The following is a 26,289-nucleotide window of genomic DNA, read 5'->3' on the forward strand; positions in this document are numbered from 1 at the left end:
TATTCCTACGAAGGGTTGCAGTGTAACCCTACGAGAAATGAATGTGTAATTTCCGTTTCGCTGCAACACGATTAGATATGCGCGCTGCGTGCAATTATTGATTCATAATTGCTGAAATTACCTTCGAGTACTTTACTTCGAGAGATTAGGATCTACTTTATTTAGAAGTGTCTTGCGAAAAAACTGCGCATTCAGCGACTATGACTTTGTTTTGCCGGTACATTTTGTGATTCTGAGATTTCCTCGATCTTTCCCCTCGGTATCTCCAGCATCCGACGATCGTACTGGATTACCTATTGCTAACAACTGCACTCAATCGTTTGGAATAACGATGACCTAACTATGGCAAGTCCGAGGGAAAAGTCGACATGCAAGAATCATTCGTTACTACGTAGAAGCAACTTTTTTTTTATTTAGAAATAAAATAATAATATTAGTCATTTCAAGACTAAATCTAATACAAGTAAAATGTCTATGTGAGCCTCCACGGATATATGGGTAAATTAAATATTTATAACGCAATGTGGATACAATAGATACAATATAATGTACTTCATTTAGTTTCACTTCGACTTACGTAAGAAGTTAAAATAGATTTCGGTGAGCTATAAAATACAAACACCGATTAAAAACATTTGTTGCAATGCATGATTTTATGTGATTAAATGGACGATTTTTAAGAATCAGATATGTAATGGGGTGGGCTCATCTTTCCATTTTCCCTTTTACGTTTAGTAATACGCTTTGCCTTTACTTTTAATCGCGACACAAGCGTCTCTCAAAGTTGACGCTGCAGGATACTCTGGCTGCGAACATCGGTTCTCCGATTTCATTCCCGTAATCCGTTCTTAAGCAGCGTTCTCCCTTTTTTACGAGCCTCTAGCCTTCGTTCACGCTAGCCGGTCGAGATAACGCCAGCTTTATTATAGATTGACCTCGGGCACTCGACCCCTACCTTCTTCTCCCGTCGTCTCTTCTCCCTCTTTGTGTCTCCCCCAATGTTCCCGCCGGCAACCCCAGGGACACTCTCGTCCATCTCGAGTCCACACCCTTTGGACCATTTATCTCGATCGTTTGCATCGAAGGAGAGCGCCAAGCTCGCTCATAAAATTGCTGCTTACCTCCTTATTACGCGTGATATTAAAACCACCTGGTAGACTGCGTCACTCATTTTTTGGCGCTTTAGTGTCTGTTCTCCGTATTATATAGCTCGATTTACTCGATAAACACACACGTATTTTTATTTTTACATCAGTGTCAACAGTTTATAAAAGACATGTTTATCCAAGAAAGATGGAACATTTAACGTAAAAAAATTGAGAAACAGTAAAAATAGAAAATATACGATACTAGTTTGAAGATAAAGTATCTTGATACATTAAAACACAAATGCGGAACTACCGTCGAATCCCTATCGCGATATTAAAAAGCGTGATCGAAGAGTGAAAATAAGCATTCCTATCGTATCGTGATTCGAAAGAGTAGTCGGGTAGCCGAGTAAGAGAATGTAGCCGAGGAAACGAGTGGCTGCGGGGGATCGAAGAAGACGCGGAGAAGGGAGCAGAAGCGTCGTTCCTTACCAGGCACGATGCTGGAAGAGCAAGGAGCGCAGGGGTGATCTCACCCCCTCATTCTCTCTTTTCTTTCTCTCTCTCTTTCTCGGTCGTTCGCACAGAACCGGTGGGGGATTGCCGTGTGGCAATCAATGCCGTTGAATTAACGCCTGGCTGCCCGTTTGCGGGAAAAGTAAGATTAAAAGAAAGAAGGAATGGACGCCAACTACCCCGCAGCGAGTGAACGCGGGGGTGGTGAGGAGACGGAGGCGCGAGCATGTCTATAACGCCAGCCGGCTCCGCAATAGCTTTTATTTTGCTGCTCGCTTTGCCTTCCGCTTGGCGTCGCGCGGGCCTTCGCGTCGTGTTCGTCGTTGTGGACGTTAACGACGTTTTTATTTCTACGGATACACGCTGATAATAGAAGTTTTTTATCTTATCGATATGCGCAGTAATTCGTTTTATGTATAGAAATATTTCTTCTTTTGTACTTACTTGAAATCATACAAATAGAGCTTTTTTATTTTATGTTAATCAAAATGTATAATATTTAAAAATATTTCATATACATCGTGTTTTTAATTGCAAGGTACAATTTTTGTAATTATATATTATCTCTATTTCATAAACATACAAATGTGATGTGTGTATAATGATGAAAAGCATGAAGAAGACACGTTTTAAAATTTTTATATTCTAAAGTTTTATATATATCCGTTTTATCGGACTACTGTTAATCAAGTACCGTTGATATTCCGGAGACATTAAGAGGATCTTATGAAAGACCTGTACCCTACTTTACAAAAGAGCTTTTAAGCTTCCTAGACAAAAGAATGTTTCGATCTTCGTGCTTAGACCCTTCAGTTCTAAAGTAACCATGGGATATCGGCTTATCGGTTGCTTTGGCAGATCTCGTACGATGTAACCGCATTGTTTATTCTCCCGTGTTTATTCGACCAATATATCTAAGTGTAAACATATTGAAAATTATAAATATAAATTTTAATAGAATCTAATCATGCAAAATAAGCTTGAATTTTATTCATCAGAAGGTGATATTAATGCTATTCAAAATTTATATAGAAAATGTGTAAAATTTAAAGTTATCTCGGCGATGGATTGGACGAGCAGGCGGAGATTTTTTTCGCAGACGCATGGAACACGCAGTATCGACTGTGCGCACGATAATATTTCTTGGGCTGATATATGGTCGTGCTTTATGGCTAACACTTTTCTCTCCCCGCGGTTCCGCACCGGGTAGATCGTTTTCCAGACGCGCTGCAAGCTCGTCTCAATCAGAGAGGGACTCGCTACCACCCGCCGCGTGATTGGTGGTAGCGATGGATCATTTTTTAAGTCTCACTGCCTGCTCCCTCCCGATAAGGGCGAGCCTTCTGGATCAGCCTTATTCCAGAGTGGTTGCGACGGTTCACGAGGGACGGACTGGAATTAACTTTAAAGCTACGTCATTGGCTGCCTTACCCCATCTTACCCATTTTGCATGCGTGTCGCGCATGTGCGTATGCAACCCTTTGCGGAAGGGTCATGATTCTCGCCCTTCTTCGATTGGAATTTAAAAACCGATCTCTAGGTTTTTGATCGGTTGCATCTATTCTGATTCATACGATTAAATTTGAACAAGTTTTATAGGTCAGTAAAATTGATAGATACTCTTAATTCGTATCATAATCTTTTTCTTACAAAAAAATATCAAGATAATTACTTTATTAATTAATATTGGAGTGTAGTTACAACATTTTTCTATATTTACATTATTATTTTATATTTACTTTTATGTTTGCTCAATTTCTAATTTTTAAATGAGAATTAATTAAGGATGGTAAAAGAATATAAACAAGGAATATATATATAATTATTATAACATAATTCAGTTTAAACCTTCTTTATTGATCATTTAAAATTGTTCTATTTCGGCAGCGTATACAATCCTTTTACATTCTCAAGAGATCTCATTGGCTAACAGAAACCCTCTAATTTGATATGCACCTCGCGCATGTGCATGTACGACCCTTTTGAAGGGCGAATCTCACCCTTCCCTTTTATAATTTAAATTATGAAGGGAGGCTTCTGAGAAACTTGATTGGTTGATCCCTTGTGAGGCGTGATTCATTATGCACTGCTTATACACCAATTATAAATAAAATTTTACTTAAACGAAAATTTTATTTAAAAACATAGAAATGTTAATAATTATTGTTAATAATTATGCTTATAAAAAAATTCGTATTGCTGCTTATATCTTTGTATGACTTATTTTTCAAAAATTACCTAATTAGTGTTACAGAATAAAATTTATTGATTAAGTTTGATATTAAAGTCGAACATGTTTTTGAGAGCGCGACATTTCCTCGTGTCAGTTCAGTTGCCTTTACTATTGTTGCCATAGTTACGATGTGAGAGGACGTCGTGCTCGCTACGTCGGAGAAAATTGTGGGGGTTGCAATAGGGGTGGGTCCACGGACGGTTAATGAAGCCAAATCCGTTTAGGATGAATGCTGTGGGAGCAGAATGAATCAATGGTTCGTTAGATGGTTTGCATTGAAACGATAACGTGCGCTTCCCTCATACAAAAACGTTTATACGAACGTTTCATAGACGAGAGATCGTTAAATAAATAGAAATTTTAAGAATGGACTCTCATACTTTTAACAAAAAATATGTAATGACATAAATATTTACAAAAAAATAATGCAATAAAACCTCTTTAGTTAACACATCATTAATATATAATATGTTATTACATATTTTATAATCAAATCAAAATTTAACTACTATATATTTCAGAGTTTCCTTTCACAATTTGCTTTGCGTGTTTGCAGTAAATATTCTGCCAATCTTCGCAAACACCGGGGGTGCTGATGCTAATTGAAAGATCGCGTGAGCGAAACGGGGTTGGTTTTGGTCACTTAAAATTCTCAGACGCATTATAAGTGTTTGTTATCAGTTGCAAATATAGGCAGATCTATTCTCACTCCTTCATTTTCTCTCATAAAATGTATGTAAACACAGAAAATGAAGGAAAAGATAATAATCTAGTCATTAAAGTAGTATCAAATCTAAAGGAAAAATTTCTTCTTTTTTTTTTAAAGAGCTCATTTATTTAATTTACGTAATTTACGTAATTACGTTAATTTAATAAACTTATATTAATTAAAAGAAGCTTATTTTAATTAACCTCTCTCTTTTCTAAATGGTTGAGAGAGGACATGTGTCACCTGTAGCAGATAAACTTCCGCGTGAAAGATTAAAATATTCTTGTTTAATGAGAACTTATCATCAATTCTCTTTCTTTGAGATCAGATCTCGAAGTGAAGAGGCTTTATCAGATATCATCAGCACGGAAACGCGAGAATCTCATGGGCGTTGCTGCGCGAAAGCACGCAAATTTTTTTGTACCGCCACGAAGAATGTTGCATACACGTTAATTAAATATCTTTGGCGCGGTCTGTTTCTATATTTAGCGCGGGTATAATCGAGATCGCCTATCTGCCGCATTTCCCTTTAATTTTCCGCAATTCTGCACCGTTCCTACATAACGCGTTTCGCGCTGAATGAGAGATCGCACATCGATTACACATCGATAAGATACATTGTACAAGATTTCGATGAAATTATCCCTTGCGCCGGCAGTTACTTGTACTTTGTTTAACCATAAATAATCATGAGCAGACGTTTCTACTACCGTGCAATATGTTTTTCGCCATTTGCATATTATGATGTATCTGTATCGCCATCAAGTTACATTTTTTTCCATCACGAGTGAGTGTTGGTTACACCTGCATAAAATTGCATTGGCAGCGAATGCATATTATTACATATGCATAGTGTGAATTTACTTCACTTTTTTCTTGTTCGTCGTTAATACATAGAAGCTCCTTCTTCCCTGCACTCGCACTTCCTTAATTTTGCTCTAGAGAATGTTCTCTATACCTTATACCTGTAACTCACGTAAATAACCGCAAATTGAATGAGTTATGAGAAAATAAATTGATTGTTGTATAGTGTACTTTAATTACATATAATAAACATAATTTATATATGTATGCACATATGTGAAGAAATTATTATAATAAATTCTCATTATGTACACGTTACTATATATACGTTATTATACATTTATACATTTCTGATTATCATTTTATACAATTATTATGTACAATTTAGTCGTATTATCATGTAAAGTTTTATCTTTGCATGCTTCCATTAAATATTATTAAACAACTTTTACAAAATTGTTGTTAAAAATTAATAGCGCAAATAATGAGACTCATTACCTTTTTAAAACATTAAATAAATTTTTACAAAGTCATAAACTTATAAATTACAGTTTAATTCAAAGTTTTTAGTGCTCGATTAAATTTTAAAATACCATTCTCAGAGATCCATTAAAAAACATTTCTCAAATTTTAATACAGATTAAAGACTTTTACATCACTTTCACTCTTTCTCTCTCTTTCTTCATATTACATGTTTATGTGATATATATGCATAAGGATGATGCAAAAGTATTATATAATAAATATAACAAACGGCGTATTAAAATATTTATTTTTTAATTATTTTCCACTTTACGCTACTATACCAGATAAGTTCGTATTTTCCCCTAATTATCAGAAAACAAACGATCTATATAATGTGTGCCTCAAGATTCGATAAAATCTCCTTTTCTCTTACCCGACCGCGTATTTCGCGCTCAAATGTACGCACGTTTACCGTACACATTCGCCCCGTTGTTGGTTCATCCGGATGTAAGTACGTCATTGCCGGCGGCCGTATGAAAATGCATCTACTAAACGCTATCGCGGTCATCCATTACGGCCGACTTTTATACGGAACGTGCGCGCTGCGGGGTATCTTCGGCTTGCTAATTAAAGTAGCCGCATCGCCGGGTGCTAATGAGCGAACGCAGCCATAAGTTAACTCAGCAATTACCGCTCTTTTATTGCGGTCAACGTCAACGTTATCAATAAATGCAGATCTGTATACGCGCGAGAATCGATAAGTGCACGCGCAATCGACGACTGCGGCGTTTTCCCAATAAAGTATGGCGCGCACGTGACACGATTGTACTTTTTTATTCCGCGTTAACTTACGACGCGACGAATAATCGACCCCAATAAAAATCCGCAATGTGAAAGCTCGAATGAACTAAATAATGCTGCCGTGCGCTTCAGGAATAAAATCGTGTTTCTCGAGATTTCTCTAATACTGTATTTGATTACAATATGCTTGTTCATACAACACACGTATCTTTAGCTACAATTTTTTTAATTTAAGTAATATTTTATAAGTAACTAAAACAGATATTTTTTAAGAGCAATAAAGTTAAAGAAAAATTGCTTATTCATCTTAAAGTAAATTATGATATCTCATGAAATGTTAGTAAGAGCCTAAACAACAAGAGATGCCATCAAAATATGTTTCAATAATGTCTTAATAACGTCTTTAGCATCAATAAAACGTCATTAAAATGTCATTTTGCTACTTGAGAAGTAAATTGAAATCCAATATAGAGTCTAGGATATATATAGAAAGTCTTTTTGTGTAGAACATAAATAATTTCTCTATGACAACGACGACATGTTATAAGCTAAGGAGCGAATCGTAAACCTAAAAGTCATCCGGGAAGTGTTGTGAAAACTGCACATCGCACAAGATGGTGGTTCACACATGTTCATTAATAGCATACGTCGGTTCCCGTCAATGGTGTTCCGAGGGCTTTTGCGCGAGAGAGCCATCCCTCCGGTCGCAGAAAAGTTGTCGGCAAGTAAAAGCACGAACATCGTCGCCTCGCCCGCAATTCCGAGTAACTTCGCTTACCGGCGCCGCGCTTCTGGCTCGCAGAAAATGTATCTATCCGTAAACTTGCCTCGGGATGTACAGTCCAGGCTGTACCGCGCGCGTATGTGGCGCAGCTATATGTACTGCCGGCGCGGCGAGATGGGACCGGCGGTTGTCGAGATTCGGTACAAAAAAAGTTCGGCAAACGAGGAAATCTCGAAACTGCGAGACGAGAACTTTCTCTAACGATACTCGGCAGTATCATCGCGGGCTTAAACGTGGTTATTACAGGTCTCGCGCGCGACACTGCGCGTGTCGCGCGGAATACACGGAATATAAGCTCGATAATTTTTTTTAATGAGAAACAGAAGGTAATTGTAACTGATTTAAAATGCTATACCTTTTGATAGATGCTAACACGATTAACATGTCTGTAAATTTTATATAATACAATAAAACTCGATTTTTTTTTTTAATATAAAGAATTCTTCAAATATTCAGATTAAACTCGGTGTATTTAATTTGCTACATCCCGTGACTCGATATAACAAAGATTTCGAATTTCTTGCAGTTCAATAAGATCAGCCGGCCGGACAAGAAATTACGACGAAAGGAAAAGGATAGCCGTAACTCATTCCTGCCTCGGAGAACGTTTTTAGGTCGCGTAGTAAGGCGGGGGGGTGTCTGGATGCTGCGGCATCGATCCGATACATCACGGGGGCATTTACATCCCCCTACTCGCCCCCGTCTTTCGCTGCCTCCCTCTGCCTCGCTCTTTCTTTCTTTCTCTTGGATGTCCGTCTCGAGCTCACCAGCCGTACTACCGCCGGGGTGGTTTCTCCCGTGCGACCGCTTATGCCGCCACTTTCCTGGGAGCGCTTGCGCAAGCTCCCTTTTCCTCCCTTTCCTGCCATCACCGCGTCTTTGCAACTACCAGGACCCCCTTGCTACCCCCTCTCCTCGTCGTATCGCTCGAAGATGCAACGGCCATTGTCTACGCGTCAAATCTTTTCACCCCCGGCGCAACGACACTCCACCCGAGATCGTAGCAAGGAATGGTCGTTTACACGATTTTTGGAACTTTCGATCGTGCGATCGTGAGCTTCTACGATGGCGATGTGCTAGAGAAGACTGCTGCGTTCGTTGAGCGCGAGAGAACGACGATCGAGGGAGATTTGCCCGCTTGCGAGTTAAGACTCCCTCTCGAAGTGTTCGCGTTTATTCGAACGAGGGATTTCCGAGATGTTTCATTTCGAGTTATCTAAGAGATATCGGAAAATTACTTGCTGGTTTTACTGCTGTCATTACATCACGTTTAAATACCATCTGTATAGTATTTAATTACGATAAAACGTCTTTCAATGTTGTTTGAGAAGTATAATTGCTTTACTCATTTATAATTGAATAAATTAAATCAATATTCCTCTTTGCTGTTACATTTCCACCAAAGGCTATAACATACAAAAAACTTGAGTAGTGAAACATAAGCAATAAAATTTTCTGTTACTTACATTATTGCTTTATATTTTCTGCTGTGATTGGCCGATTTGTTTACGCCTTAGTGTCTTGCGTTTTTTACTTGCGATAGCTTTTACATCCGCATAGTATCATATATTTCAGAGATATCAATTACAATACTCTATTTCCATTGCCATTGCCATTCCTATAATTACCATTATTATCACTGCAATTATTACTCTACTTATTACTGCAGTAATCTATTTTTACTATACACATGCCCTCATAGCCAAACCATTGTAAACTTCATTATAGATAGCGTTCGTCAGTTATTCCTGCGCGGCACAATTTTCATTCGCACTTTATAGTGTACGAGAGATCGCGGCATTATAATAAATAAATGTATAATAACGACACGCGCCACATACCGCACGGAAAACGGCAATTCGCTAGATTTTTACGGATGTGCACACGACTCGCGGCTCATCAACCGACCACGCACCATGCGTGCTGAGACATCAAACAGACCGGGAGTTTTTCATTCTGATTGTTGCGCGCCGCGCAATTACGAGATAATATCATGCGTGTGTTTTTAGCGAGGAACGTATCGCGCGAAAATTATGACGTGTACGCGAGTTTTCCTGCGTCATCATTAAAAGTGTTTTCCAATTTACTTAAAACTTTTTTAAAGCTTTCTAATGTATACTAAATTTGAATAAATAATTGTTTCAATCGATAGTGCTAAAACAACATTTATATTTACGAAAAATAAATATTTTCTAAATAAAACTATAAATAATTAATAATTAAATCAAATTAACGGTTCCTGTACCAAATAAATATATGTTTACATTTAATAAATATTCAATTGGCATTATTCGAATATTTAGACGAAATTACAAATCGTCGATAACGTTTTATCTCGTGGAATATTTCTTTAGCATTTCAGTGGCAAATTATTGGAACTCGATTCACGATGGCCACGCCCAAGACGATTTCTTAAGCGAGCTGATATCAAGAAGCGTAAGGATACTCGGATACGCGAGCTAAGGAAGATGACGAAGAGAGCCAGAGATTGGGAAGAAGAGGAGACGAGGGATGGCTCTTTGTCTCGGGAGTTCGGATTCTGGAGATAGAGGCTAATTCCTGGCAGTCACCCTTCGAGGAATGTCGACCTCCACCCTGCACAAGATCTCCTCTTGTCCACCTTTTCGTCGTTTCGTCCTTTTCCTTTGCCTTTGCTGGATACTTTGATGTTCCTAATTTGATTGAAGGAATCCGTCGTACGGATACTAACTTCGTCTTTATTGATTGCTGTTTTGTTCAACCTCCGTTGTTGAAGGACCGCGATAGACGTGCTGCAGGATGCAAGCGACATTTAATTCTAAATCCTTTCAACGTAACGTTTAAATTCCATCCTTGCTATAGTCCACCTCGTAGGTAAAGCTAACGGTTCGCTTTTCGAATGTTGAAGAAGCATTGACCAATCCTTGCAATCCGATAATAACGCAATTAACTTTTACAATCCGGTAATAATAAAGAATGTAAAGAGAATTCTTGTAAGATTGATAATAATGACCAATTTTTCATCGTATGTCTATGTCATCACGAAAATTTCCGTCATCACATCAATAATCTAGCAACATTTCCGCAATTTTTCTCGACATCAGCCTTATAAAGTTCTGCTTGAGACAACTTATGCTAGCGACAGTTATTACGTCGTAACTATCAAGAGAATCGTCGAAAATTCGTTTTGATTATATCGAAGTCGCTGCTGGCATCCAGCGATCGGGCTTCTAATCTGATTCGAGCCGTTTATACGGAACCAAATGTCGATATCCACTCCAGCGTGGACTTCAACTTCCTTTTTTCCTCCCCCCGATTCGTCCCGCCTCTGGCCGTCCGTAAGGAAAAACGGAACGCTATCAGGAAACCCGATAAAGGGGGTCCGCGAATTTTCTGCAAAACCGGAGAGATCTCGGACGGAGCTGCGCGTCGTATCTTATCGTGAAGCAGACGTCCGCGGCAGAGAATCCCCGGACTCGGGCATCCCGTATATAGGTACGTACCTGTATTATATCTGCGTCGTTCACATATCTGGATAGGAGCGCATCATATTCCCCCATACCTTTCCACCTACCCGCTACCGCTCTGTATCGATACGTCGTACGTATACGGGTGGAATATCGCGCACGTGTATCTATATTATATCTCGCGAAATATCGAATGGGCGTCGTCTCGAACGGAGATGCTGTGCTGTAGGATGTCCTATAGCATATGTCTAGAATGCGCGCCGGATTACCGATCGCGACAGTATCATTTATACGAAATTCCGATTGTTTGCAGCTTTATACTATATAAAATGATAACAACTATGTCCAAATACAAAAATATTATCTTTAAGTCTTATCAATGTCTGCAGCATGAGCTCAATAAAAACGATAATTAAATGTAAAAGATATGCTTCCACAAAAATTTGCTTATACAAATTATATTCAACTGTATATATTACTTAAATTTGAAGAATTTTATTATTAGTTTGATAATTATAACAAGAACAGATTAATTCGTCAATGAATATGATTTTATAGTCAAATTATTATCATATTCGTATTACATTGAAATTAAAATATATTCTTATCTGTATATACAATACGTTTTTGAAATATTGGATTGGACGTGGTTCATTTTTCTCTTCTTCCTGTTGTGCAACGGACGGTATCTGTATCTCTTTCATAATAGGTAATGCATGTGTATTTGTGCGCGAAATGCACACCTACATACATATCGGCAAAGTACCCATTACCAGTATTCGAGCGATATTAATCTACTCGGGCTAATTGCATGTCGATTACAGTGATCGTAACGAGTGCCGATAAATACTGGAATCAAAGTGAAAAATTTCCACTTGAAACGTTTTAGGCCATGCGTGCGATACTGAGTGTGATGAAGGCTGTTTTGATCGATATAATATATCGCCGGTCCATTTGGGAGATGTTCTTCTACTTTATGATATGCGAGGTTCCTCTTCAATTTACGAAATAAATTACAGGAATTATATAGAAATTAGTTCTTCATATTAATGTACTCCTCTATAGCGTGTTATTATTGATATTCTCACAACTATAAAAATGTAAAACAAATTTATATCTATTTTTAATACATTTTGTTACATGAATTTGTAAAAATTGCTTGAAAATTTTATGAATACAGTAACGTTTCATTGAGTCTTAATTAATTTGAATTGATTGATTATTTAATTTATACGATAGCTATTTAAAATCTATAAGATAACATTTGTGAGCCCCGGATCGTATTTTTACAGGACTTATGTTACTAACGAATAACTTATATTAATTTTGAATGTGACGGTATAGAAAATAATCACGTTACGAGATAAGTTAAAAATGATTGGATTCTTTTTGCCATTCATCGCTCGAATTTTGCAAAAAAAGACCGCGGGCATATCGAGCATCGGTTGTCTCGGGGAACGAGAATGGTTGAGGATGAAGGGCAACACAATGGCATTACTAATGATTTTACTTCGAGCGACCCTCAGGGAAGTCATATCGATACGATAGGATACCACGATACGCGGGCAGAAACGCCCGCACCGGTCGGATAAACCAGGAACCTTCAAGCCCTCCGCTTCCGTTTTTACTGACGGCGAAGAACGAAAGAAGAGGGGGAAAGGAAAAGAGAGAAGGGAGAGAGAGAACACCGAGACCAGTTCAGGGGTTACGTCTACTTGATCGACCCCGTCGACTGTCGATGATTTCGTTTACTTCGAAATGGAAAAGAGCGAACAAAACTTCGATGATGATGTATCTTACAGTTCAATTTTTGAAACGCCGGTATCTTCAATTAATTTGATTGATAGCTAATTTTATTTATATTTTTTTTTATCTTTTTCACTTCTTTAATTATTATATTCTCTTTTAGTTGCAAATATAAGTATGTATCTGCGTCACACACAAAAGAAAGATTTATTTAAATTACATCTACAGATATACTTTATTATTATTTGTTGACATTAACTTTATATATATACATAAAAAATTAATGATTTAAGTATTTATTTAACCGTTGTTTTGAAATAATAATTCTTTTTTCTATAACATAACGTCCGAAAATGAGAGATTCAAAGATCAGACACACACGTTGGTGTGTAAAAATTTGGAGAAGAAAAAGGGACAGCTGTATATTCGGCAACATCGTTTTAGGGGCTGTTACGCTCCCACGAGGCTGTACGAGGCCTTACCCTCTCAGTACAGCTAAATGTCTACATTCCTTCTACCATTCTATCCCTCGTCGCGCCACACACTTCGAAACTCCACTCACTCCGCCATTCCTACGCCGGAAAATCCCTCGCGGCGTTCACTCAATCATACGCTGTTTGTGTCGCGACGACCACGTAGCGCACAATCGGCGCAAGAAAAAGATGTCCATCGAGCAAAAAAACTCACCCTGCTTGGTCTTGGTGTCATTCAAGCTCTCAGGCCTTCATCTCTTTCTTCTCCTTGTCTATAATCGCAGTTTTACACCACAATCACAGATCAATCACTGATTCATTTTGCTGGAAATATCAGTTAGAACCATTTCAATATATTTAACTCCACTGGTTGCCTTAGCCAGCATATAGATTCTAATATTTTATCTTTTTTATTGACTGTTATATTAATTAGATAATGATAAGTCTGAGAAAGAGAGAGAGATACTTTTTACCGTATATCTTTAATTTTAATTTATTTAATAGTCATTAATATTGTATTGACTAATTTTAATTATCCGCAATTTCTGTATTGACGATTTATTTTAATTATTTAAATTTCTGAATTATTTTATCTATTATTATTGTTACATGCGTTAATTCTGACTGGAAATTCACTATGTTGGGTTTCAAGCAGTTTCTATAATACATATATATATTGTTTTGCTGAAATATCTAACAATTTAGTTAGATACAGTTCTGAAAATAATTATGTAAGACACTTAAATTGATTAGAATGTTAACACTTTTTATAGTATTGTATGTGTGTGTGTCACCAACGTTTGAGTATTTTACATAATTATTTTAAAGATCCGACAACATTATTTTTAAATCTGCGTCTAACTAAAAATTTTTTAATATTTCAATCGTTCTTTCGATATTTTCATTTAAGAAGCTTCTATATAGTTGACAATAGAAATACACTTTTGTATATATTTATCAATATCCGATGATGGCTCGAAAAGTGAGCCGAAACGTTATATCTTTATCACTAAATTAATTTGTTTATTAAAATATTATTGCGCTCTAAAAAATGATGTGACTTATATTTGCCGTCATCAATTCTTAGCATTATTATTATATTTATCAAAATGCAATCTGAATAGACATCGAAATTTTTTCTGCATATACTTATGAATATCGAATTTTACGCTGTAGAATACTATATGTATAATGCGCATTAGAATACTCTACAATTACAGCATCATACATGGATGCGTAAGATCACGAAGATAATATTCTCGCTAGTAATTTCGGTTCCTTGATTAACAATCATCTTTGATGCCTACTTATTACAGTAGGATGGCAATTTCCTGCATCATAAAAAAATATTTATTTTTGCTGTAATCCGACGCGCTGGCGCGTAGGAAGCGGAACGCATTTGACTGGTTTAAATCTCGTCGAGTCACTACCGTTAAGTACGATTAATTATTTTAAGCTTTCCACTTCACGAGCATCGCTCAAAAGCAGAATCCACTATCTGCTTTCCACAATCTGCGTGAACTGTATTTGCATTTCGCAATTGTTTTTTTTTTTTTTAACATCTCGATTCATTCGCACTAGGCATGGGTTGGATCGCAGTGGTAATTAATTTTGCAACACTCGATGCATAATGCGCCGATGCAAGGTACGAGATATATATCATAATAATTTAATCTTTAGTCCGTACAGCACAGATAATTTTAGCAATATTGCAGCAACGATGTAACATTCCAGCAATATTGCAGTAAAATTGTAAATGTTGCAGCAAGCTTCTGTAATATATTTACGAGAACAGTTGTCGTATGACATCTAATTGCTTGAAAAAATTTTGATTACAATGTAAAAGTAATCTTGATAGTTTTACACATTTTTGTATGTAAAAGGCTAAAATTTTAAGACACGTTGCAGCAATTTTTAAGGTATCTTTATTATCATTATTATTTTTTCGTACTTTGCTTGTATTAAAGCAAAATTAATAACAATAAAATTTTTCATTTCTTACACATGAAAATAAGTTAAAGAAACATTACGTAAAAAGTATTATATACCGTACGCTAAATGCAGAACGTTTATCGTTAGACCCACAACTGTGGTTTCTCTTATTCTCCCATGAAGCATCCTCCAGGAACTCTCTGCGACGAACAATGTCTGTTTTCCGCTTCTCCCCCACCGCAGAAACCATTTTTATTCGCTACAGTATGCGCTTCATAATCTTTGTCGACTCCTCGAATGTCAGACTTCTTCTTGCCCTGCCCGCACATCCTTTTCCCTCACTACCCATTCCCGCAACCCTCCTAGTCGAATGTTGCCTCGCTTTCTTGCGAGAGTTTCTCCTCAGGATAGAGATCGCCTTTGTGCTTCCATCGACTTGGGCTGACAGGTGGAAATGGACGATTAAACGATCGACAAACCCGCCAAGAATTGTCTGGAAGCGTTGGTCAGTACTACCGCAAAAAGCAGTCGCATTCAAAACAAGGTGTTTTTTGTAACTCGCCATTTATGTCTAAGAAGTTAAAAGAATGGCGCGAGAGAAAGGGAGCGATGTTTGTTTCAAGTAAACATCGTAAAACAGATGTCTTCTTCTTATTGCAGAAGCAAATATATGTACAAATTTTTTAAAGTTTCAAAAAGGAAAATTTTATTTGTTTATCATTTACAAATTTTTTAATGAGATATTGATAATTATTAATCATAATTATAATTACCAATCATAATGCTTCATCATAATTTTTCTTTTGATATTAAATAGCAAAAGTATTAATTTTGTTTTAAAATTAAACCATGCTACCGAAATGTTATAATAATTGTATACATTTCAAAAAATAAAAATGTCTTGAAGAAGACGTATTAATAAAAAAAAAATAATTTTTACAATAACACTTCTTTTCATAAATATCTCTTATACAATTACATATTCTCACACACTGTTTCCATTATGTTTCTGACTATTCTGCTATATTCTAGAGTTATGTGTCTTTCTTATCCTAGGAAGCTCGTACGATCTCTTCGAATACACACGCATCGAGGCAGGGAGAGAAAGTAAGCGAGAGAGCGATGAATGGAAAAGGAGGGTTGCGGCCGAAAAGAGAGCAAAGAGGTTTAGGTTAAAAGAAGAGGACGATTATTTATGGGACGGTTGTATGGTGGCGCGTCCGTGCCATGCATAGACAGTACCTCATTCCAATCGGCAAACGAATGGCTCATTTTCTGTCCGCAAATGTACGGAAATGCCACTCGAGAACGGCATTTCTTAATATTCGCCGGTATTAGGAGATAACCGGGGTAAGTCACGTTCCCATAGAAACGCAACGTTGCTATACTCTTAAAAACCGACCTGTGACTATGCAACGCTTTGATAGCATAAGATTTTAATCTTCTCTTTTTTAATTTAATATCTTATTGTGTTAGGACTATATCGATCACTATTATTTTTAATGTAAAAACAAATGTGATGTCTTAAGATATGAAAACTTTGTACTTCCTCCTTTTCGAAATATGAAATACTATCGATTTTTTAAAAATGTATTATATATACATATATATTTTTTTTTTATACGCATTATTGATAATCATGAAACATGAGAATAAATAAGCTTTATATGGTAAAAACTACAGCACAATCCATTAAGTTAATAAGCGGATATTTCTCACGACATCTCACGTTAAACCATATCTCAGAGCCAAATTTTCATGGTGAACCGCGACGTTGAAAGCGCGAAAGCCACGTCGTCGTTGGAATGGAGGAGGCCGGGTTCTTCTTCCGACGGAATCGTCGTGAAAAAAGAGAAAAAAGGGGGCAGGACGGTGGCAGAACGGATGCAGCTTTTCAGAAGAGCTTTTACGAGTCGCATATGTGACCGCCATCTCCTTTATCCCCCGCTTTATATTCCTGGCACCGTGTTACATCCCTCCTACCCTCCGGCCACCAGCTTCTCCTAGTACAACCATCACCTCAACCCCCACGGCCGCTCTCTCACGGCGTCCGGGGGCAAGGGGTGTCGGCAAGGAACACCGACACACCGCCTCCAACCGTGGCCGACCCTTGAAAGCTTCGTGAGGAATTCTTTTTTCATATTCACTAGGGAGTGATAGTCCGACGTAACCTAACAAATTTCCAACCCTCGAATCTACGAGAAATACACCCTCCATCTCGTTCGCCCGAACGCGCATTTAAATCCTCAAAGATCCTCGTCTTGCTCGAGCGAGAACCGATCTTTTCTCGTACAGTTTCCCGCCATCCGTCCAGTCCTTCCACCCCCATCCGCCATTCCACCCCCGACTCCACGAAAAGCATGGTCGACCACCACGACCGCCCAGGGACCGATTCTTTCCACGCACAATTTACAGTTTCACATTTTATTCCCATCGCGCGTTCGACAGCGGGGGGTTGAGGCGCGGGGGCTCCACTCGGATAAACTCGTTTCTCCCTCCTGGTCGCCAATCATCTTTCCTACTGGGTCTCTGCGGTTTCTTATGGAGAACGGGGGCCTCACCCGGAAATCCGCGAAATTGTTATTTATGATATCGAACTTGGAGGGCACAACTATATCTCTACGTTGAATTATAAGATCAGAGCCAATGCAAATAATTCGAAAGCTACCACTGTTATTCTAAGTAATAAATTACAGAAAACAATTAAACAATTATTTCTTAAGTATATATTTTTTAATACTCAATTAAGATGTGGTACTTAATTTGATATCAATAAAACTCACATACTTTCTATTTAATTTTAAATTGACATCAATTTGTTTTTGTGTAATTATATGAACAGGCTATTATCTAATGGCCGTTTTATTACCTGCATGAGGGCTCAATTGAGTGTAACGAAATATTTTCACATAATTGAATAATCAACGGTTAATTAAATGTTAATCAAACTAAGATAATTATCGCGAATAAACTATTTATCATGATAAAATGAGTGAGTGTTGTATGTATAATTATATTCATGCAGTCATTTGAATAATTGCTAGACAAATTAATAGAAGATAAAAGGCTAACGCACATTAAATGTGCTCGGTTAAAATGTCAGAGTATTAATTAAATTAAAGGTATGCTCACACATACAAATAACATGATATAGTCACATGCTGAAAATGTATTTAATAAAATATGTTTTTGTAAAGCTAAAGATTTATTTAAATGGTTTATTTCTAATTTTGAACATGTCTTATTAATATTAATACTTGTTTGACATATAAATAGAAATATTTTAATGTTATTCTTACTGTGCTTATTATAAATACATAGATAAAGATTCAGAAGTGACCGTTGCTTTATATTCATTGTTAATTCGATTATGTGGGTGATCGCCTTCGAGATCGTAAATAATCGCTAGACATAATTATAAAATACGTAATAATTTAATTTTTAATGGTTGAGTCTGAAAGAGAACTTTGATTAAGAAATGCTTTTAGTTTTTACATTCAGTCGCGCTTTTTCCTAAATAATTGATTGCCTTTCTATGGAAAGGTGTGTTATAGATTTAGTAAACATAGTTTAATGTCTATCTACGATAATTCTTCTGATGTAATTCCATTATGTACTAATAAATTTTAAGAGATGGCAAAAAATTCTTATTTATAAAAAATGTCAATTTAAATATAATAAATTAATGCAAATAAAATTCATAATTTCATATAATATTTATCAAAGATATATCGATGCTTAAAAAAATTATTTACAATAAACCGTTTCTTACTATTTTCACAAAATACAGTTATGGGCTACTTTATAAGTTAATGCAGTATTTGGTTTAATCCGCAGCACGTGCGAACTATTAGAATGACGGCGTGGAAGGACGCAGCAGGTCGGCAAGACGATAAATTACAAAGAACGAAACGATGGCTGAATCACTGTAAGCTGCTAGGAGACATTAAAATGCCGCGCCGCAAAAATCGAACAAAGTGGGAGGCACCGTGGTGCATTTTGCGTCACGGTCACGCAAATCCGCCGTCGATTGGCACGAGTTACGGCGTCGCGAAACGGTTGGCCGCGGACACGTTCGGAAGTCAATGACGGATCGGCATAGGAAAGAAACGGAGCTATTAACTGACCGGTGAACAGAAGAAACGACCTCGCGATTGCACCGTGACGAGAATCCGTCGCCGATGTTGATCAACGCTGGAGTTCACGAATTTAACGGCGATTGACGGAAGTGTTTGACTCGCGAAAATTTTCCAGTAAGTATCGCTGTTGTATTGCAAATTTATATATGGACCTTAATATGATTCTGTTCGCCTCTGACGTAAATAACGCGATTTTTATTATTTCTCTCGTTATTTATCGGCATGTGCACAATTACACCTTTATGGTATAAATCAACACGCGGAAACACGCAACACGAGCGTGGCTAGACGCATCAAATCATGCTTTCGAGTGGCTATCTAGATTATCTTAAACGGAAATATATATCGTGTTGTACTGCGATATAACCGAGGATCAGGAGAAGTAAAACGTCTGTCATGCGCGTCAGTATCATAATTAAAGCCAACATATACGCTAGGAAGTAAGGAAGCGATTTTCCTTCGAGAGTGATACGCTCCTATGCCTCCATAAATAAATATACATTAAAGTCCAACACAGTACGAAAATATTAAAGTTCTAGTCCATAATTCTTTTTCGCATAGCAGATTTGCTAAAGAAATATTTCTCAACTATAAATTATGAAAGAACATTATCTCGGATATATCGCGTATCCATTTTTTCATAATTAATTTTCAAAACATAAGTTATCCATTTAATAATATGATATCGTTCCATTTTTAATGAACGTAATTATAAGTATACGAAATAATATCCGAATAATGCTTAACGCTCTTCAGTTTAAATGCAACCCGTACCCCATGTAAGTCTAACCATTATCAAGACAATATCAAAACAAAGTTGCTCCTTTAATGAACCCTGTGATTAATGAAGGAACAGGTTTGACGTAAACACATGCTGCAGCGACTAACGAGCCGTTGTTGCTTTTCTCTGGAAATCGGGGAAACGCATGTTCGAGAGGGAACGTTGCACGCGCGCTCGGATCTCGTTAATGCAGGAGCAATTTATGTCCGGTGCGCGCTCCCACTTGGTTGATTATATTTATGATTTCCACGTATTACGCCTGATTCGTAATGCTTCCAGCGCATGGGGTGCAACGCGAGAGGCGGTCGCTGCTGCATTGGTCGGTGCAGCGCGAATGATGTTGCGCTCGGGCCGAGCGCGAGAGCGATAAGTTAATTCGCGCCGGTGTAACTGGCCTGCGATTAATCGGAACATATCGTACCCGCGTAAATTAGACGAAGCGATGAACACAGCGGGAATACGGCAACGTCCGCGGAAAACGCAATTCGCCAGCTCCACCAGGTTGCATTTTATGGCACTCGATAGTGTGGACGCAAAGTATCACGCGCAATAATAATTGAAATATTATCGTTATCTTTATTGCTGTAGATATTTCTCTAATTGTCTTTTCTTCGATTTTGCATTCTCAGATTTCAGTAATAAATAAATACGTAAAATCGTCTCTGTAACACATGTAATAATTTCTGTAATTATATAAAGTATATTCTGTGAGAAGAGAAATATCCTGTCTGATATTTTTATCCTTTAAAGACGATCGGAAATATAACGATGATCATATAAACTCATGGGCTCTCTTAACAATTTTCCGTGCAAAGTATCACGCGCGATAATTACTGAAATATTATCGTTATCTTTATTACTGTGGTGTAGTTATTTGTTTAGTTGATTTTTCTTCGAGTTTGCCATTCCAGTTTTCAATAAAAATAGATACGCTGCACGTAAAATCAACTTGTAACACATATATATAATATTTAAAAAATGTATTGCGTGAGAATATTTTTATCTTTTAAAGACGATCAGAAATACAACACTGTCCACAAGTTTTAGAAACTTTCTTAACGATTTTTCCCGAGTTACTTGCTGTCTACATCCGATACTCTCCGGCAAACAATATTACATTAGCGACCTGGCCAAACACCTACTGACGTTTCGGCGATGATGACGAGCTGACATACGTTCCGGTTCTTGCTATTATCCGCCCTAGCATTTTCGTTTATCCATATTATCCTGACCCGTGTGCTTTTCTAATAGCGTTGACGCTATTGATTAGCGTCCAAAGGAAATTGTCTCGTAGTTCGTCGATAATCGAAGTTCGACGCGACGCATCATGGCTTCGCCCACGATATTACAAATAAATTAAACAGCTAATAATAGTAAGATAGAGAGGAAACTTAATACAGACAAATATTTATCATGCTAAAAAAATTACAGTTTCTATTGTAAAAAAAAACTTTTTCAAAATATGACAAAAATTAATTATGTAGTATGATGATTGTTATATACTTTCATATATTTCAGAATAGTTGCGGTGACGACTCACAACAATATCTCCAGCAATGTTATCATCCGAGGGTGGACCTCGAATCGAATTAATTTTTTCGGACACGAAGCGGCTAGATCGTGATCGCATGGACAAAATTAGATGTTCTCTATTAGAGTGGCTGACCCGTTACATTCTCTGATCAGTAAGTAGCAATAAATATCCGTTAGGTGACTACCTACCGCAATTATTAGGTAACACATGGCCTCCTAACGTACCTCTGTCACCTCGATGAAATGTTCAGCAGCACATTATTATTATCATTAGTATACAAATCATTATAGTATGTTAGTATTCTAATGATGAGGTATTATTAGATAATAATTTAATTTGTGATTAAATTATTCCTCACTGTACTTGTAACGTGTGACACTTAGATAATATAATTAAATAACGTATTTTTTCTCTTTGCAGGAAATACAAGATAATACTACTGCTTTTCAATTCATACCATAAAGCTTCTTGTGTCATCGTTACATTTCCGTAAAGAATCACACGCAACAAGAAGCCACGGTGGTCGGCGGCCGTCATTGATCTCCTGTTAGAATCGGATCACTTCGATGTAACAAGATAAATAGTCAGCGGGACACCGTCGGTGGTCGAGGGTGCGGATCGTGGAGTCATGCTGACTATGTATCTGATGATCAAGAGAACTGAGTACGCGCACGCTTGTCCGATCTGGATGTATTTAACGCGTACATCAAGGTACACTGAAAGTTCGTCGGTCTCGCAACAAACCGATGGGACACCTTTCGATTCACTTACATAAGATAAAGTTCAATTTACTTAGGTGAGATCGTCGATCCGCTTCTGCGTGAGCTAAGAATTAAATATTACTGGTAATTCTATTTCTTGACATAACACAATATTGTTACGCGATAAAGTGACGAGCGACCTGTAATTAATCGATTTGCGCTACAACGACGAGAAAAGCGATAAACGATTGACCAAGAATCACCGGAGCAAGAACTATATCGGATTTCGCATCATCTAACCGCAAATCTCACGATCTAATGACAAATTCTCGCTTTAACGTTTCTCATAGCGCGCTCAACGGCGGGAACCCCCAGGCTTCCGAACAGCGCGAGCCCGATCGGCTTTTTATTCCGTGCCGGGTTTTTGCACGATCATCGGGACTTTCGTCACGGCAACACCCGGGCACGTGACGCCGTGAACACGGTGTTACAGGTGTTTGCGCCCATCCACAATCTCGACTATGATGACATCCTTTCGAATCGATTCGTCAGACTTTCCCTCTCTTGGATTTTTGTCGCAACGCCTCTACCACCCGCGAGTGTGAAATGGTAACGTTCCAGGAAAACGTCAACCGATCGCGTCAGATTATCGACCAACTGGCCGGTTCGTTCTACTTCAAGCCACCATCGTTCGTTTCTTCGAGGCTCGCCGACGTTCCACGTTTTTGTTAACGGTATCCTGTGGCCGGTCCGAAGACGTCCAATAACTTCGTTAAGTGTTTTTACTCAGAATGCAGAATCGGAGGTCTCCGGAAGTAGTCTGATACAGAACATTTAAGCAAGCTTCTTTTTTCTGCGAGCTCTCGAAAGAACCGTTATTGACGTCATCTTATGTGTATCTATATATTACATCAATCATATGTCTTCCGTTAAATAATAATGAAGAATAATTTATTCAAGTTTGAGAAATATAGAAACATTTTTTTCTTCTACCTACTTTCAGATGAGTTGTCATATATTCTTAGATACTTTATATCCGGCCACAAACAATTTTGTTAAAATTTCATGAGACAAAAATGTAATTTATGTTTATGTATACATATTCATTATTTTATTAACTTATACCGTTTTATTCTATAATATTTTAATCAAGATTATAGAGTGAGATATATAAAGGAGAAATATCTTTCTCTTCGTAGGATATTGACAAAATCGCTCATGGTTAGATTCTAATATAGGGTCTCTAGAAATGTATTACAACTCGTCAGAAAGTAGGTAAGAGAAAGAAACGATCGATTCAGACAAAAACGTTGCGATTATAGAAGCTTCTGGTAAAACGGCGATTGTATGTACTATTCGACTCGTTACAAACGCGGTCACGATTATAAGTAGTCCAGATAACAAAAAATATCTAGTAAAACAAGCGAAGTGTGATCGGTTACGTGCGAGAGGGTGGGCATAAACGATGAAAGGGGTGGCCCAGGGGATATTGGCGAGGAGCTCGTCTGCTCGGTGAACCGTGGATTAAGATAAACCCTTCATCGGTTTCTTGTCGAACGATTCCTGTCGTCCTTTTGTTGGCGCAACCCGCAGATAGCGCCGGCTTAAAGTACTTTCCGTCCCCGTGCGGAAATTATTTAACGCCGGTATATCTGTCCAGCTGCAGTGGCGGCGGTGCGCGAAAGATCTTCGAAGCGATAGAAAGTAATAGAAAGCGCGCGTATGGAAGAGGAACAAACGCGAAAGGAGTAAATTTAAGATTTGCATTACCCCGCGGGGAGTAAGAATTACCCACGCGTGAAAGTAATCGGCACGGAAAAGCGGAAAGTCTGCAATTTTTATTTGTAGAAATCTGATATCTCTTATGGCGCAATTTGTAGGCTGGTAATTACCGAATCAATGAATATAAAGCAATTTAAAATGACTAAATAAAGAAAACTAGATTTCAAAAATATAAGCATTCCTTTCGTTCTAATATTAATTATTAAACAAGCTTTCTCTTTATAAAATGCTTGATGAATAATGGGCTTCTTAAAATGCTTAACGGATTATAAATATTATTAATATTTAAAATGAATAACAAATTTCCAAGCGAAACATTCTCTACGAGGAAATATCCTGATGAAAATGTCACGAATAATTGTGACATGGTTTTGAATCTTCGTGACTAGAACGTAGATTAGTTTCATGTTGTCGATTAGTTTGCTCGGTCGCGGATTCCTTCATATGTATTTAGTAATGGCGCTCATTAAAGCTGTTATAAATATGTAAGATGGCGTATACCAGAACGAGTTGAGAGAGTGCCTTGCCCCATTTTTTTGTGCATATGTATCGTTTGACGTAGGTTTCTGCATTTAAATTAATGAACGTATCATAAAATTATAGCTATGTAATCCTTTTCTTTTCTGATAGAATGTAAAAAGTACGAGTCCTACTTCTCTAATTGTAGCATAGCGTAAAGTAAAAGATTATTGTAGTTGCAAAATAGACATAAATACTTTGGAACATAAAAGAAACCTAAATAAACCTAGGATAAGAAAAGATTCAGTCATTCTATAAAAGTATCTATAGAAGTAAATTCAAATAACAATAATTACACCAGCTTACAAGGTTTTATGCAATGTTATATGAAGACTATATATTTCTATAAGAGGAATATTCGACGTTGAAACCAATCTCCCATCGAAATATTTCCATCAAGGTACGTATTATGGAATTATTCGAAATAGATTCCCATCGGAATTGTTCCCTAGACATCTATTGTGTTTTCTAAGGAAAATAGAATAATTCTGATCGGAATCCATTCTGAACAATTCCATAATATGTGCTCGAATTTTTGAAATATAAGAAAAGATTTTTTTTTCAATAGATAGAGAAGTTTAGTAAAAAGGAATAAGTATTTGATTCTTGTTCTTTTTATATGATTTTGAATCAGTTTCTCATATTTAAAATCTCCGAGAGATTAATTATGTATCTCGATATGAAATGAACATGACAAAAGTGAAACAAATTGACTACATGTTGATCAATGAAAAGTTATAAATATTCTCAATTTATTCACTTTTGCAATTTTCATCTTATTTCAAATTACACAACCGATACTCAGCGTAGTCACACTTAGCATATTTTTATTCCAATACATCTGATGTTTTTTAATTTCAATCATTATCATTAAATCTTAATGTTGCATCTTGAATTTGTTGCATCTTAAACAATGACATACTACCTATATCTTATAAATGATATGGTACACGACATAAAAATAATCTTGAAATTTTTCTGGCGACAGATTTGAACTTACCGCCTAGAGCTACGTTGTTTTCTTCTCTTGCACTAAAAATTATTTAGTAAACTAGTGTTAATGACGCAAAACGCAACCTTAATACTGTTTTATCTTATCCATAATGATAACTTTGATTTAATTAATTGCAAAAACAAAGTAATGAATACGCTTCGACATTATCTACTTAGAATGATTAGATGGCATTTATGTTAGATAATAAAGTTTTTATAAAGATAATGAAATTTTCTAAAATGCTTTTTACCGTATGTAAAGATTGCTATGATAACCATAAACAATAGTAACAGAACTATATATTTTATTATTTATTTAATTATTATTATTTATAAAAACAAGATATATTTTATTAATAAAGAGAAACAGAGCTACGAGCCGATGAATTCGTAAAAATCTTTAATTTATTCTAATATAGATTTTATTCTTTCAAAATAGAGAAAGAAAAAATCATTTGGAATAACGATTACAATTATATGTACATACATTGCGTTAATACTGTAACTATAAATGTGGATGTATCATCTGGTGTATCTTTCGACCTAAAATAAGCTGTGTTTTATTCCAAACTTTCTTCAAGTTTTTATTCTTCAAATGATATTATTACGCTGCAGAAGTAATTTATGTTACTCCTAAAGTTCGGGACCTGTTATTAAAAAATTTACTGATCTCCAGAAATACATCTATACGACTAGTATTCCTCATGGATTTCTAGAGAGATCTGCTCGCTCTCTCTCTCTCTCTCTCTCTCTCTCTCTCTCTCTCTCTCTCTCTATCTCTCTCTCTCTCTCGATCACTCTTACATATAATACATTCATATATAGAGTAGTATTCCGAAAAAG

At 36.9% G+C, this 26,289-nt stretch overlaps 2 long non-coding RNA genes across 2 annotated transcripts; both read left to right on the top strand.

The window, feature by feature from the left end:
- The first annotated feature begins 15,424 nt into the window (after positions 1-15,424).
- On the top strand, positions 15,425-18,977 carry LOC108772194 (uncharacterized). Its single transcript, XR_001940667.1, has 3 exons — positions 15,425-15,502; positions 16,054-16,347; positions 18,835-18,977. It is a non-coding gene; the product is annotated as an uncharacterized LOC108772194 (long non-coding RNA).
- A 219-nt stretch (positions 18,978-19,196) lies between these two features.
- On the top strand, positions 19,197-22,043 carry LOC108772195 (uncharacterized). The gene is made up of 3 exons (XR_001940668.1): positions 19,197-19,250; positions 21,436-21,602; positions 21,872-22,043. It is a non-coding gene; the product is annotated as an uncharacterized LOC108772195 (long non-coding RNA).
- Positions 22,044-26,289: the final 4,246 nt, after the last annotated feature.

This window comes from Cyphomyrmex costatus, unplaced genomic scaffold, assembly GCF_001594065.2.
Source record: "Cyphomyrmex costatus isolate MS0001 unplaced genomic scaffold, Ccosl1.0 scaffold18, whole genome shotgun sequence".
In the NCBI taxonomy this organism is placed as follows: domain Eukaryota; kingdom Metazoa; phylum Arthropoda; class Insecta; order Hymenoptera; family Formicidae; genus Cyphomyrmex; species Cyphomyrmex costatus.